Here is a 15545-nt window from a genome sequence, read left to right as displayed (position 1 = left end):
TAATGAGCTAGTTGTTTATATATTGTCCTTTGAGATGGCTTACATCTGTAATGGTAACCTCGTGGCGGCGCAGTGTCCCGACACTTGCACCCAACAGTGAAGTGAGTCGGCTAGGCGGATGTCCGGAGGAGGGAATATGGTCGTAGCATTATCTTTACTAGAACGTTACATTACAACTTTAATTGATAGGCAGCTATAACCATCACTCAGAGATAGGGGGTCCCCTTTCATAAACACTTGGGGGCGCCATGCAGAAGTATCACGAGGAATCTGGAATTAAGAAACAAGCTACATAAATTATATGATAGCAATGGGTGGGACTGGTAAGAGTCTCTGGCTATGCGCCAAGAAGGATTGGGATGCTAAATGACAGGGTTCTCCTATTGTTACGCCCTAATTGTACCGGCTGCATGTCAGTTGATGAGATATAAGCATAGAGATCCTGGCCGACTTGTATGCGCACCTGGCAGTGAATGTTCTGGCACTATCAGACGACAGCTGCGAGGTATTAGCAGCATAAGTGGAAGTAGTCGAAGATCCAATGCGAAACCGATAGTTTTGCTTTTGTTACCACCGACGAATGCCAGTGTTTCCCTACCAATAATATCAGATCTTAATTGCAAGGCAAGTAGGGGGAGAATCGCAAACCGTGACATTGTTGTGATTGCATCAAGGATTCTGCAAACACTGGTAATCCAAGACTGCAAATTTGTGTTAGAAAATTTAAAAGTCCAGTGCATATAATTTCTGGTATATACACGCATGGAGATAAAATGTGAACTGATTCTAGTGCACAAGTGTGCTGTGTGTGATGTGATAGCGGGGCTGCTGTGGACTGTAAAATAAAAGCCCTATTACGAAACATAATAACTTAAGGTGAACAACGTAGTTAAGTGGCCACGTCGCTAGTTCAAAGTGTAAACCATGCATAGTGCAACAAGTCTAGAGGGCAAGGCACCAATCATGAAGCCTTGTAATTCTGCTCTCAGAAGGGACAGAGATTCCTCATCCTGACATCACAGATGGCATAATTGCGGTAATCCAGATCCACTGGGGCCAACACTCTGGATAAACTGAGAAGCTATCTCGCGGCCATCAAGCCGTGTATTCCCCTCACTATGTAACTGAGACGCTATCTCGCCGGCTACCCCTGTGTTCCCGCGTCACTATGTAAACTGAGAGCTAGTCTCGCGCTAACCACTGTGATTCCCTCACCTTGTTACTGAGAGTATACTCACCTAACCCCTAGGTAATTCCTCACTTGTACTGGGAAGAAGCTGATCTTCCCTCTAAAAATGACCACCTGTATTCCCTATCGTTGTATCTGCGAGCTATCTCCCCTAACACTGTATTGCCCTGATGCTCGTACTGTAGAGCTAGTCTCCCCTAGCCCTCGATATTCCTCTACTTGTACGGAGAGCTATCTCGCCAGGCCGCCTGTATTCCACGTTCACTGTACTGAGAGCTTATGCTCCCCTACGCGCTCGCTGTATTGCCTCACTTGTACTGAAAGCTATCTCCATGACCCTATTGTATTCCCGTCACTTGTACTCGTGACGAGACTATCACCCAAGCCTACCTATGATGGATCTTGCTAATTCAGCCTCTGACTTTGTACTGAGAGCGATATGCTACCCATCCACCTTGTGAGCTAGTATTGGCCCGGATAACTTCGTGAGACATGACGTAGTATTCCCCCCTACCTCGCTGTATTCCCGTCACTGTACTGGAGAGACTATCCCCCTATCTCTCCTGTATTCCATCATTGTACTTGCAGAGCGTAGTCTACACCCTACCCTGTATTCCCGATCTCACTTGCTACTGAGCATGCTATCTCGCCTATACCGGCTCTGTATTCCCTCACTGTGTACTTAGAAGAGGCTATCTCCCCGTACCCCTGTATTCCTCCGTTGTATCTGAGCGCTACCTCTGCGCCCTATGAACCCCTGTATTCCGTCCCTGTGTACTGAGAGCATCCCCCTACCGGCCTGTATGTCCCGTCACATCTGTACTGAGAGCTACTCCCTACCTCGCCTGTAATTGCCCCTCACTTGTATGAGAGCTATCCCCACCGTCGTAGTAAGTTCCCTCAATTGTTACTGAAGAGCCTATTCCATCCCTACCCTAGTATTCCGCTCACTTGTAACTGAGAGCTATCTCCTCCTAACGTCACCTGTTATTCGCTCAGTTTACTGGAAGAAGCATAACTCTCCCATAAAGGCCCCCATTATTCCCTCACTTGTACTGATGACATCTCCCTCTATGACCCCTGTATTCCTCTGTACCGAGGGAGCTAATCGTTCCTCCATAGCCTCATTTCCGCTCACTTGTACTGAGAGCTATCCCCCGCCTACCCCTGTAGATGTCCGTCAACTTGGTACTGCAGAGCTATCCCCTACCCCTGTTGATTCACTCACTTGTTACTGAGAGCTATCATCTCTACCCTGTTTTTTTTTTTACCCTCCGCCCTTCCCACGGTTGTACTGAGAGAGCTATAGTACCCCTACCTCCTGTATTTCTAATCTGTAACGGATGCTATCGCCCCCCTTATTTCCGGCTGTATTGCGCCTCACTTGTGTACTGTGAGAGCTATTCCCCCTAGCCCCTGTATGTCCCGTCACTTGTAAGCTGAGACTATCCTCCTCCTACCCACCTGAGCGTCCCTCAACTGTGTTACGTGAGAAAGCTATCCCCCCTAACCCCTTATTGCCCATCACTTGCTACTGAGAGCTATTCTCCCCTACCCCTGTATTGCCCTACGTTGTGAACTCGGAGCTACTCCCCTACCACCTGATTCCTCACATTAACTGAGAGCTATCCCGTCCTAATCCACCTGGCTAGTTCCCTCACGTTGTACTGGGACAGCTTATCTCCCCTATGCCTCCTGTATTTCTGCACTTAGTACTTGAGAGCTTATCTCTGCCTCCCCTACCCCTGTATTCTCCCGTCACTTGGTACTGAGAGCTATCGCCCAGCCTACGCCTGTATGTCCCTCACTGTTACTGGAGAGCTATCTCCCCTATCCTCCTGTATTACTCCTCACTTGTACTGAGAAGCTCAACCTGCTCGCCCTACCACCTCCGTGTATTCGTCTCACGTTGATACTGAAGTCGAGGCTTATCTCGCCTGAGAGTCCTTATTGCCCTTCACTTGTACTGGAGAGCTAATCTCACTCCCGTGACCCCTGTAGTTCCTCATCTTGTACGAAGAGCTAACAGTCCCCTACCGCCCTCGTATTCCCCTCACTTGGTACTCGAGAGCTATTCCCCTACCCGCTGTATTGGGTCCATCGACTGTACTGAAGAAGCAATCCAGCGCTACCTCTGTATTCCTCACGTTGTCACTGAGAGCTATGCTCCCTCTACCCCTGTAGTTCCCCTCACGTTCGTACTGGAGGCTATCTTCCCATACCTCGCCCTGTATTCCCATCACTCTGTCGAGCAGCTATCTATCCCCCTATCCCGGCTGTATTCCCTCACTATGGTACTGAGAGGCTCTATCTGTCCCCATACCCTGATATTCCTCAGCTTGTAACTCGAGACTATCCCGCCCCTATCCCCTGTATTCCCATCATCCGTGTTATCTGAGAGGCTATCACGTCCTACCCATCTGCTATTGCCCTCACCATTGTACTGAGAGCTATGTCCGCCTACCCTGTATTCCCTGCACTTTGGTACTGCAGAGCTATACCCTATTAGGCGCCTGTATGTCCCTTCACTTAGTACTCGGAGACTATCCCCCCTGACCCCTCCTGTAAATTCCGTCACTTGATCTGAAAGAGCTATCCCCTCCCCGCCTGGTATCTCTACCCTTGTACCTCTGAGCCAGCTATCCCCCTAGCCACTGTGATTCCCTCTACTTGTACTGGAGCTATCCCCCCTACCGCTTTTGTATTCCCTCTCGTTTACCTGAGAGCTTATCTTCCCCTAGAACCCGCTTATGTGCCCGCTTCACTTGTACTGAGAGCCTATCCCTCCCCTACGCTCCTGTATCCCTGCACTTGGTACTGGTAATCGCTTATTCTCCCCTAATCCCCTCAGTATTCCCTAACTTGTACTTTGGAGACTACTTGCGCACCCTAACCTGTCATTTCCTCACACTCTGTACTGAGGCTATCCCCTCCTACCCCCTGTAATTCCCGTTCAGCTTGTACTGAGAAGCTACTCTCCCCTATCTCCCTGGTATTTCCCTCACTTGTACTGAGAGCTATCGTCCCTACCCACCTTTATTCCCGTGCAACTTGTACTGAGAGCGTATCCGCGCCCACCCTATCAAACTCCTTAATTCCCTCACTTGTACATGGAGAGCTTGTCTCCTAGCCAACCCGATTCCCTCACATTGGTGTAGCAGAGAGCTATCATTCCCATTAACGGACCTATTCCCTCACAACTTTTTATACGGATATCGTGGTGCGCTTTGTACGTTATGATGCTAATCGCCCCCTAAACGCCGTTATTGCCGCGCCACCTAGGTAAACTGAGAGGCTATACTCCCCTAAGCCCACACAAACCCAACCATGATTAATTCCCGTCTCACTATATAGATACTGAGAGCTATTCTCCATACCCTGTATTCCTGCATCTTGTACTGGAGAGACTATACCCCCTGCCCTGTATTCCCTCACGTGTACGAGAGCCCTATCTCTACCTACCCTGTTATTGCCCCTGCACCATGTCTACTCGACCACAGACTCACACACTACACACCACCTCCACAGATCTACCGAGGACGACCTGTAATGTTCCACTATACTTGTACTAGCGAAGAGCTATCCCGCACCTGACAAAGTCCTGTAGTTCCTCACTTGTACGAGAGCTGATGCACCCCTAGGCGCCTTGCTATTCCCTCACTTGTGTACTGGGAGGAGGCGATATCACCCAGCGCACCCCTACCCTGTAATTCCCTCACTTGTACTGAGATGCTATCTTCCCCTATCCCCTGGGTATTCCCCTCACTTTAATCTGAAGCTATCCGCCCTACCCCTGTATTCCCTCACGTTTGTACTGGGATGCTCTCCCACACCTATCCCCTGTATTCCCTTCAGCTTGTCTCCGAGAGCTATCCCCCTACCGCTGTATCCCTCACTTGTACTGAGAGCTATCGCCCCTTACCTCGGCCTGTATTCGCACGGATCACATTTACGTGAGGAGCGTATTCCCATAACCCCCTGTAGATTTCCCTCACCTGTCAGCTCGAGAGCGTATCTCCCTATTCACCTGTACTCTCCCTCACTGTGTACTGAGTGAGCACATCTCCCATAGCCCCCTCTGTATTCCATCACTTGGCTATCTGAGCCAGCCTTGCCTTCTACGGCTAGCCTCGTAACTTCCTAACTTTTTTGTAACTGAGGAGCACTATACTCCCCTACCGCGCCCTGTATTCCCGTAACTTGTAAGCCTGGGAGCTATCGAGCTCCCCTAAGAGCCGCCGTATTCGCTTCAACTTGTACTGAGAGCTAGTCTTCCCCTACGCTAGTAATTTCCGTCACTTGTACAGCAACTAAGATCGTCTCCCATACCTGGCTTAGACTTGATGTATGATATACCTACTGTGCACTATCTGAACATAGCGACTGTCTGATATTTCGAGCACGTCAGACGATAATCTAGGCCACCACACCGCCCACTGTATTCCTCCACTTGTATTGGAAGCCCAGCATCCCGCCTACCCCTGATTCCAATCCCTCTGTACCTAGGAGAGGCTTCCGACTCCCGTAACCCCAACAACATTAACCTGACATCCCTTGTACGAGAGCTTATACATACTACGATAGAGCCCTGTATGCCCACACATATATTCTGAGCCTTACCTAACGCAACCCCCTGTATCCATCCCTATGTCTGAGGCGCTATCTCCCCTTAATCCCAGGAATCCATCCTCTGTCTGTACTCACTTGTACTCGGGAGAGAGCAATCACCCCCTAACCCCTTTTATTCCATCACTTGTATCTGTGAGAGCAATCTCTCCACCCTAACCGCCTGTATTTATCCGTTTCACTGTGGTAAGACGTGACGAGACTATCCCTCCCGTTCCTGTTAATCCCGTCACTTGTACTCGATGAGCTATCTCCCCTAACATCTGGTATTCCCCACTTGATTACTGTAGAGCTATCATCCCTACCCTCTGTCATTCCCTCACAATTGTACTGAGAGCCATCCCCCCCTACACCCCTGATCCTACTTGTACTGAAAGCTATCTCCCCTACGCCCTCGTAGTGCCCGAGTCACATTAGTACTGAGAGCGAGTTGTTCGACCCCCTCGAGGCCGCACCCTGCACATTGCCCTCACCACTTGGTACGTGAGAAGAGCTGATCACCCCCTACCCCCTGTATTCCTCACTTGTACTAGGAGCTATCCGTCCCATACCCTTATTGCCGTTCACGTTTGTTTTGAAGAGCTATCTCGCCCTATCCCAAACGCCACCTGTAATTCCCCTCACTTGTATGCTGAAGATAGCTAAACTCCCATAGCCTGCGACTCTGTATAATCCCCCACTCACACTTGTGAGACTAGAGAGCATCAATCCCTCCCTAGATCCCACTGTATTCCCTCACGATTGTAACATGAGAGCTAATCTACCGCCTAGCACCCCGTGTACTTCCCCTCACTTGGTAACATCTGAGAGCATGCACGCTCCACCCTAGCCCCACCACCTGTATTTGCCCCACGGTATCACTGTGATACTGAGAGCAGGAAGCTATACCAGTAAACTACCACCTACCAGACAGATGCCGTGCAGATTCGTCGTCACCAGTTGCCCGAATCCATCTGTGTACTGAGAGCTATCAGTCCCTAGATACCCTAGATATGAATTCCTCACTTGGTTACCGGTGTAGAGCCTATCATACCCATGATACACACGCCAGTAGCGACATGTATGTCTCAAGATACAGTCCTCGTACTTCCCTCAACTGACGCCATTGTGAACTAGCTGAGGGAGGAGCATCGCAACGCACCTATACCACCTCCTATACACCCTCACTTTGTTACTGAGAGCTGATTCCTCACCCTACGCCCATTCCTGTTTCCTCTTCACTTGTATACTGGAGAGAGCTTATCTTCCCCCACTAACCAGAAACTCTGTAAGTTGCCGTCACAATATGTAACTGAGCAGCTTCTCCCACTACCTGGTATTCCTGTATTTCGCTCACTTGTACTTGAGAGCTATCCCCCCTAAGCCCCCTGATTATCTCGATCACGTCTGTACGAGAGCTATCCCCTCTACCGCCCTTTTCCCCACATTGTACTGAAGCTATCACACACCTACCCCTCGTATACCGCTCCTTGTTACTTGCGAAGAGCTATCTCACTCTTACCCCTGTATTCCCTCACTTGCTAGAGCCATCACTTCCAGCCGCCTTCTTAAAGTTCTATATATGTATTCAGCCAGCACACTGATTCGGCGAGGGAGATGTCCAGGAACCCGATCACTAGCTTACACTGTACGTTAAAAATCCTTTCCGAATACTTTAAAGCGGAACTCGCTTCTTCTATAAGAAGATGGGGGTGCCTCATGGTCGATTGGAAGGACCTAGACTAGACTGGTAAATAAAAGCATTTAGATGAGAATATTAGTACTGATCCTCCTTATTATATTTATATCATAGTATATCATGTCCCCTCTTAATCGCCCCTTTACCCCAGTGGTAGAGACAGACCCAACTTGGCCAGACCGTTGTACCCATATATCTGAGACTTTTCCATACCTTTACCATCTTAGTTGCCGTCTCGCTCTCAATTGATTGAAGTAAACTATTGAAGCGAACAGAATTCGTTGCCAAGAAGTTAACATGATAACTAATACATTTGTAACATTTATGCACAAACATAAGATTTTATGATGCAGAGACTTATGTTACAGTTTATGTACTTTTGTTGCATACAATTTTTTCTTAAATAAATTATCGATCGTGGGTTTCCACTCGTCACATGCTAAACTTGGCGCTTAGCGATTGTTCCATTTTTTATTGAATAGGTAGAGCCGCTCGTCAACTGCGCTCTCATGTATCTAAGCTGATAAATGCTTGATTTTTTGGCACAGATGATCTTGTAGTTTCTAATGAAGCAATCAAGTATCCTCTGATTTCTTCTGTCTCTTACCAGTTCCTAACTTGTTAGTTTACAACTACCTTACTGCTGCCTTTTTTTTAAAAATGGCTCTCAGGATATTCCTTATACCTTCGAAGAGGGAAGCAAGTTTGCTACCTATTGTTCAACATTACATATTTACCTGTTCTATTTGCTAGCGCCAGAATGATAGCACTGATTAGTGCAGTAGATATTGTCAGGCCAACGAATGAATGGTTCCAAGATTATTTGATGTTGTTTATTCGCTCAACAGCAACAAAAGGATATGTAGCACCAGCTCGTGCCGTTTGCCATCACTGTCTCGTTCCCTTGAACAGCTCCTCGCGCTAAAAACACTTCTTGCCGCAATTTGTTATGTCGTTCTCTCAACACCTCCTAAAGCTACCATTATCACGGCCGACTATAGCTGCCGATATCACGGTTCTCTGTTGAACAGATTCGGCAGCTATTCGGCCCGTATGTAGTATGGGAGAGCAAGAGCTGCATGTGCCACCGAATAACTGGCCTAGAAATCGAACCAGATCTTCAGATCGCCAGTTTTAAGAAATTCATCGCGATCGGGGACCGCGCATCGCTCGTTGATTGACGGTACCACCAAATCAAAATCCGATCTTTGCCGTTGCCGCCACATAAGTCCGATTCGTCTTGTGCCCGCAGGGTCAGAAACGATCGATGTATGTTGTTTTTTTACACTCTAAATGCTACCCCGATAGGGTCGCCGTCCACATGCAGAAAGTACCGTAGGTGGGGAACTTAATGCGGGGGAAAGAGGAGGTCGCTTGGCGACATCGCCAAGCGAGCGGATCTGCTCGCTCGTATGGCGCCAGATCCTTTAACTTCCATAATTATACACCACAGAGCTTTCAATTTAGAGCCTGCCTACTTTGGCAGAGCTGCTAGATAATTTTAGCATAGCCTCATAATACTTGATGAAGTCTAGTTTTCAGGGCGTAAGGGCTTGTCGAATAGCATCAGACAGGGCGATTACCCGAAAAATGGTTAATAGTAAAATCACCCTATCACATACTGAGCCAGTCCAACATTCCACTTTCGAATCCAAAAAGTGAGCGCAGAAAGGCACGCACACTTCTCTGGACCTAACATAATATTACACTGTATGCCTGACTCACTGACAGTATAATCCTTGCATGGGCTATCCCCAACGTGGGAAATTGTTGCTGCAAGAGCTTCGATGTAGACGGAGCCCCATCAGGAGTGATCTAAGGTGGTTCTGAAGCAAGGGTTGGATTGCCATTTACGTTAGCAAGTGAGGTGGAAAATTAACATTCGTATCAACAATTAACGATACTAATCCCAGTATCATGACCAGATGATCTTGGAACTGGCTTCATTAGTTCCTTTTGAGTCAGGCAGGATTTTTTTCTCCTGTTTGAAGAAAGATATTCAGACTTTTTTAACATTTACCTCAAAGTCTCAACTACATGTAGGATTATATATGTTATGAAAGCGAGTGATAACTTGGATGGACATATAAATATTCAAATTAATATTGTAGAGAGAGACTTATGCGTGTTTCTCCATGCATATATCTACTCGAATTACCACTTTCTATGATCAAGAGTAAAACTATCCACGTGATCACATATGAAAAGGATGAGGAGGTCATGAAAACTCAACGCGAAGTTAGTAACGCGGCTGCAGTGTTCCTGATTTGACGTTAGGTGAGTCACTTCTCTCACTGCGTATAAGTGGCGGCCGGACCTGAGACACTGGTTAATCTCCCACTGTCCCTTGCTCAGGATATAGTCATGCGTGTTCAGTGTTTACGTCGGCTTTCTCCCAATTATAGCTCTCCGTTCCTCGTGCAGTTTCAAACTGCCTCGGTCTATCTGCTCCCGTGGGTATCCATGGGAATATGCATCGTGGCCGTCAGACCGGAGCAAGTGTAGGGGACCCACTGTACATGTGTAATGTTATGAGATGGTCAGTCTTTAGCTATTGGGGACTCAGTTTGGGAGATGCAAGGAAACCACTAGGCCTGGGAGTCAGCTTCCTGTAACTCAACGAAAGGTTTCAACAAGTGTTATTGTCTCTGCCTTTTAGCTTCGTTTATTATCCATGTATCGACTATGTTATTTTTTCTTATAGATTGGGGAATACTATTGTTTTCAAACTATAATTCTTTAGTTTCGTGGGTTGTGGTTAACAAAACTACAAAATATTGTAAATAACAAGCTAGTCATTATGCGTACTTGAATGGGGGTGATTTGGGGCGGTGAAAGGAAGAGACGCAAACATTACTTCTAAGAAGTAGTGAATTAGAGATGAAGACATTTTTATATCTCGTCCCATCAGTGTGCTTGTACAGGGTAATGAGATCCCCTATCGCGGAAACGTGCCGTACCGCCGATAAGCTCCGAATTAACGGAAATCCGTCTGCCCATATGAAGGACCTGGTCCATTTTAAAGTCAATTAATTCAGAATTTTAAAACGTGATTTTCTTTCTTTTTCTCTGTAGTAATAAGAAAATAGAACCTTGATACTTGTACTGCGCCAACTAGAAATATGAATACCGCATCCTTATTGGGCAGAACAGGCTATTGGGTTTCATTTAAGATGTTAATTATTCCCTTTGTCTCTGCTAATATAAGCAGTACGCCTTGGTCCTTGAAACCGCCAACTTACAGATCATAATTACGCCCTTATTGCGGCGGCAGAGAAGCATGCCCTATTGGGTTTTATTTCATGGGTTAATCGATCGATCATCGCCCGGTTTCCTCTGTATATAATATCACAGTACCTGTACTTGACTCCCAACTAAGATAATAATGTAACGGATCACTTATTCTGGGGAGCAGGAAACAGTCCCTATTGTGGGTATTATTTCATGGCTTTAAATGATTCCCTTTTCAATCTTCGATAATAATGAAAACATATCCGATGTACGTTGTATACCCAACTGAAGGATACTAATTAACTTAGTTGTCCACCCTTATTGGGGGCAGAAAACAGCCTCAGTATTTGGGATCTGTAATTTCATGGCTAACTGAATGATTCCCTTCTTCTACCTCTGTAATAATTCTTAAACACAGTACCCTGTGACATTAGGAATATCCTCAACTAGAGGTATAGGCTAACACTCCATTATTGGAGGCAGAACAGCCCTGATTGGGGGTTCTTATTTCAAGTGGCTGTAAATGATGTCCCATTTTACATGTATATACGATAAACGCACGTACCTGTATTGATACCCCAACTTCAAGGCAGATATTAGCAATACCAAAGAGTCGCTATAGGATGCAGTAACCCCTCATTAGGTTTAGTTTCATGGTTAAAGTGAATGTTCCCTTTTTCTCTTAATACAACTAACAGTACTGTACATTTGATCCCAACTTAAAGATATAATTAAACACCAACCAACAAAAAAGCCAACGAACGAACACCTTATTCGCCGGCCGATGCAACAGGCTGGCCCTATTGGGTTTATTTCATGGTTAAATGATTCCCTTTTCTCTGTAATAATAAAACAGTACCTGTACTTGATCCCAACTAAGATATAATTACCGCCTTATTGGGGCAGAACAGCCCTATTGGGTTTATTTCATGGTTAAATGATTCCCTTTTCTCTGTAATAATAAAACAGTACCTGTACTTGATCCCAACTAAGATATAATTACCCCTTATTGGGGCAGAACAGCCCTATTGGGTTTATTTCATGGTTAAATGATTCCCTTTTCTCTGTAATAATAAAACAGTACCTGTACTTGATCCCAACTAAGATATAATTACCCCTTATTGGGGCAGAACAGCCCTATTGGGTTTATTTCATGGTTAAATGATTCCCTTTTCTCTGTAATAATAAAAACAGTACCTGTACTTGATCCCAACTAAGATATAATTACCCCTTATTGGGGCAGAACAGCCCCTATTGGGTTTATTTCATGGTTAAATGATTCCCTTTTCTCTGTAATAATAAAACAGTACCTGTACTTGATCCCAACTAAGATATAATTACCCCTTATTGGGGGCAGAACAGCCCTATTGGGTTTATTTCATGGTTAAATGATTCCCTTTTCTCTGTAATAATAAAACAGTACCTGTACTTGATCCCAACTAAGATATAATTACCCCTTATTGGGGGCAGAACAGCCCTATTGGGTTTATTTCATGGTTAAATGATTCCCTTTCTCTGTAATAATAAAACAGTACCTGTACTTGATCCCAACTAAGATATAATTACCCCTTATTGGGGGCAGAACAGCCCTATTGGGTTTATTTCATGGTTAAATGATTCCCTTTTCTCTGTAATAATAAAACAGTACCTGTACTGATCCCAACTAAGATATAATTACCCCTTATTGGGGCAGAACAGCCCTATTGGGTTTATTTCATGGTTAATGATTCCCTTTTCTCTGTAATAATAAAACAGTACCTGTACTTGATCCCAACTAAGATATAATTACCCCTTATTGGGGGCAGAACAGCCCTATTGGGTTTATTTCATGGTTAAATGATTCCCTTTTCTCTGTAATAATAAAACAGTACCTGTACTTGATCCCAACTAAGATATAATTACCCCTTATTGGGGCAGAACAGCCCTATTGGGTTTATTTCATGGTTAAATGATTCCCTTTTCTCTGTAATAATAAAACAGTACCTGTACTTTGATCCCAACTAAGATATAATTACCCCTTATTGGGGCAGAACAGCCCTATTGGGTTTATTTCATGGTTAAATGATTCCCTTTTCTCTGTAATAATAAAACAGTACCTGTACTTGATCCCAACTAAGATATAATTACCCCTTATTGGGGCAGAACAGCCCTATTGGGTTTATTTCATGGTTAAATGATTCCCTTTTCTCTGTAATAATAAAACAGTACCTGTACTTGATCCCAACTAAGATATAATTACCCCTTATTGGGGGCAGAACAGCCCTATTGGGTTTATTTAATGGTTAAATGATTCCCTTTTCTCTGTAATAATAAAACAGTACCTGTACTTGATCCCAACTAAGATATAATTACCCCTTATTGGGGGCAGAACAGCCCTATTGGGTTTATTTCATGGTTAAATGATTCCCTTTTCTCTGTAATAATAAAACAGTACCTGTACTTGATCCCAACTAAGATATAATTACCCCTTATTGGGGGCAGAACAGCCCTATTGGGTTTATTTCATGGTTAAATGATTCCCTTTTCTCTGTAATAATAAAACAGTACCTGTACTTGATCCCAACTAAGATATAATTATCCCTTATTGGGGGCAGAACAATCCTATTGGGTTTAATTAATGATTTATTAATTTTTTAGTAGACTTAAGGTATGGAGATCCAAATTACGGAAAGACCCCTTATCCGGAATACCCTTGGTCCCGAACATTCTGGATAATGGGTCCTATACCTGTATAAAGATATAATGCAACATTGAAAAAGGGAACAAGAGGTTTCCGAAATGTCTGTATCCTTCTCACTGATTACTCCAATAAACCTGCATGGAGGCAGTTTTTTGCACCTATTGAATCGTGAGTGACATCCTTTTTTGTATTTTGCACTTGTATAAAGATAGGCTGGGACAGAAACACTGGGTAAAGAAATAAATGGGGGAGCAAAACAGAAATACAATCATTTCAGCAAGTAGTTGACAAAATGTTTTAGTTAGCATTGTATTAAGGCTTATAGGGCCACATTAATAAAGGGTCAAAAAGGGCATCTCCCCAGGGACCAATAATTTGGGGGGGCAATGTGCCACAATGTCTAACTTTTTAAATGTATTTTTTTCCCTTCTCCCTTGCTGCACCCGCTGCCCTCCTCACCCCAGCTGCATTGACTCTTTTGTTCTTTAGAGAAAATCCAAAATGGGCATGCGTTCCACTGTTTTTTTCAAAGGCGTTTCAAAGCCAGGTAGTCAGAGAGAGAAAGAGTGTGCCAAGCAGAGTGGGATTGGAGCACAAGGAAAGAAGAACACTCACTTTGCTACTGTAATTCTGCTTGTGCAAGTGTAGGTAATGGATTCAATCTATCCACTGTTCTTATTGGCATGTGTGCAGTTAATAGAGTGCTTATTGACCATTTTTAAGTGATCTTACTAGCATGTCTGGGATTAATTAAGTATCCATTGGACATTTCTACAGTGATTATTCTGGCAGGGCTGGGGCTAATATGCTGATCCATCTTCTGTAGCAATTATACTGGCATATCTAGGATTCATATGCCTGTTATCCATTTCACTTAGGGATTTTATTGGCACATCTGAGGTTAATATTTTCATTATCTGTTTGAAACTGGCATGTCTGTATTTTGTTCTGGTAAAATGGGTTTGGGATTTAGGGTTGTGGCCAAAGAGTGGGCATATAGCAAGATAATACCTGTTGCATCTTTGCCTACGATCCACCAAGGTCTTAAGATGGTTCTGGGGCTAACACTAGTACCTTTGAAATATGTTGTATAACTGAGATGCAATACACTTGCATGGATAGAATATTTGTAAATATAAATGTATACTAACCATATTACACAGAATGGGAGCTGCAATACAATAACAAATAGAGACTATGGGCTTTCACGACAGATACATAGATATATAGAATAGAAAAGGATCAAATAAGAAACTGCAGTAATTTAAAGAGATGGACGTAGAGGGAGAGTGATATATAACTATTGTCCTGTGGGCCATTATTGAGATTAATAAAGCTGAACAATAATTCTCACCTGTATGTTTCGTACCTGTCAAAGCTGCTGCTGGAAAAAAAAAGCATATTTTTTTCAGATTCAATTTACAGAATTGATTGAGTTTATATTTCCCAAATTAATATTCCACCATAGAGAAATGTTTTGTTGAGTTTAACACATGTTGTAACAAGAAGTCTTTTACATTGTTCTTTTTATAATGTTTTTAATTATACATTTATCAAAAAAAGTAAACCTTGTTAACAAAGAAAGTAAACCAAAATGTAGAGGCAATCAAGATACATTAAAAAACTAGCAAAATATTTTTTTTAATATAATAATTATAAAACATAATATACATATAGCTGAGGGATCAACATGTGTCTTTATTTTCACAACATGCAGTATCTATTCCAATGTCCTTCTTTGGGCTCTTTCTCAAGTAAAGGATGATGTGACAAAGTGATGTGACTGTGATAGGTGCTAGGATATGTATGTGTGGCATAGAACTATGTGGATTTATGGTGCATGATCTGGGCTGCAGAGGTTTGTTTGTGGTTCAATGGTTAACTTTCTCTTGGCCAGGTAATTGCTTTGCAGCTAAGTGCAAAACTGCTCCATATGAATTGCCCTGGATGTGAGAAGGAGAGACAGCTTGGCCCTGGATGTGATGAGAGACAGCTCTTCTTGCATATGAGATGGAGAGAGAAAGGTCTTTTTTAAGTGTTAGAGGGAGAGACACTACTATGCTTGGAAGCTGCTAGAGAGTAACATGGAGCCCAGTCAAGCTCTAGGTGTTTCTAGCCGAGATTAACCATGGCCAGTTTAT

Source organism: Xenopus tropicalis, chromosome 8 (genome assembly GCF_000004195.4).
Source record: "Xenopus tropicalis strain Nigerian chromosome 8, UCB_Xtro_10.0, whole genome shotgun sequence".
Taxonomy (NCBI): domain Eukaryota; kingdom Metazoa; phylum Chordata; class Amphibia; order Anura; family Pipidae; genus Xenopus; species Xenopus tropicalis.
The sequence above is the reverse complement of the archived record's forward strand: the minus strand, read 5'-3'. Positions refer to the sequence as shown.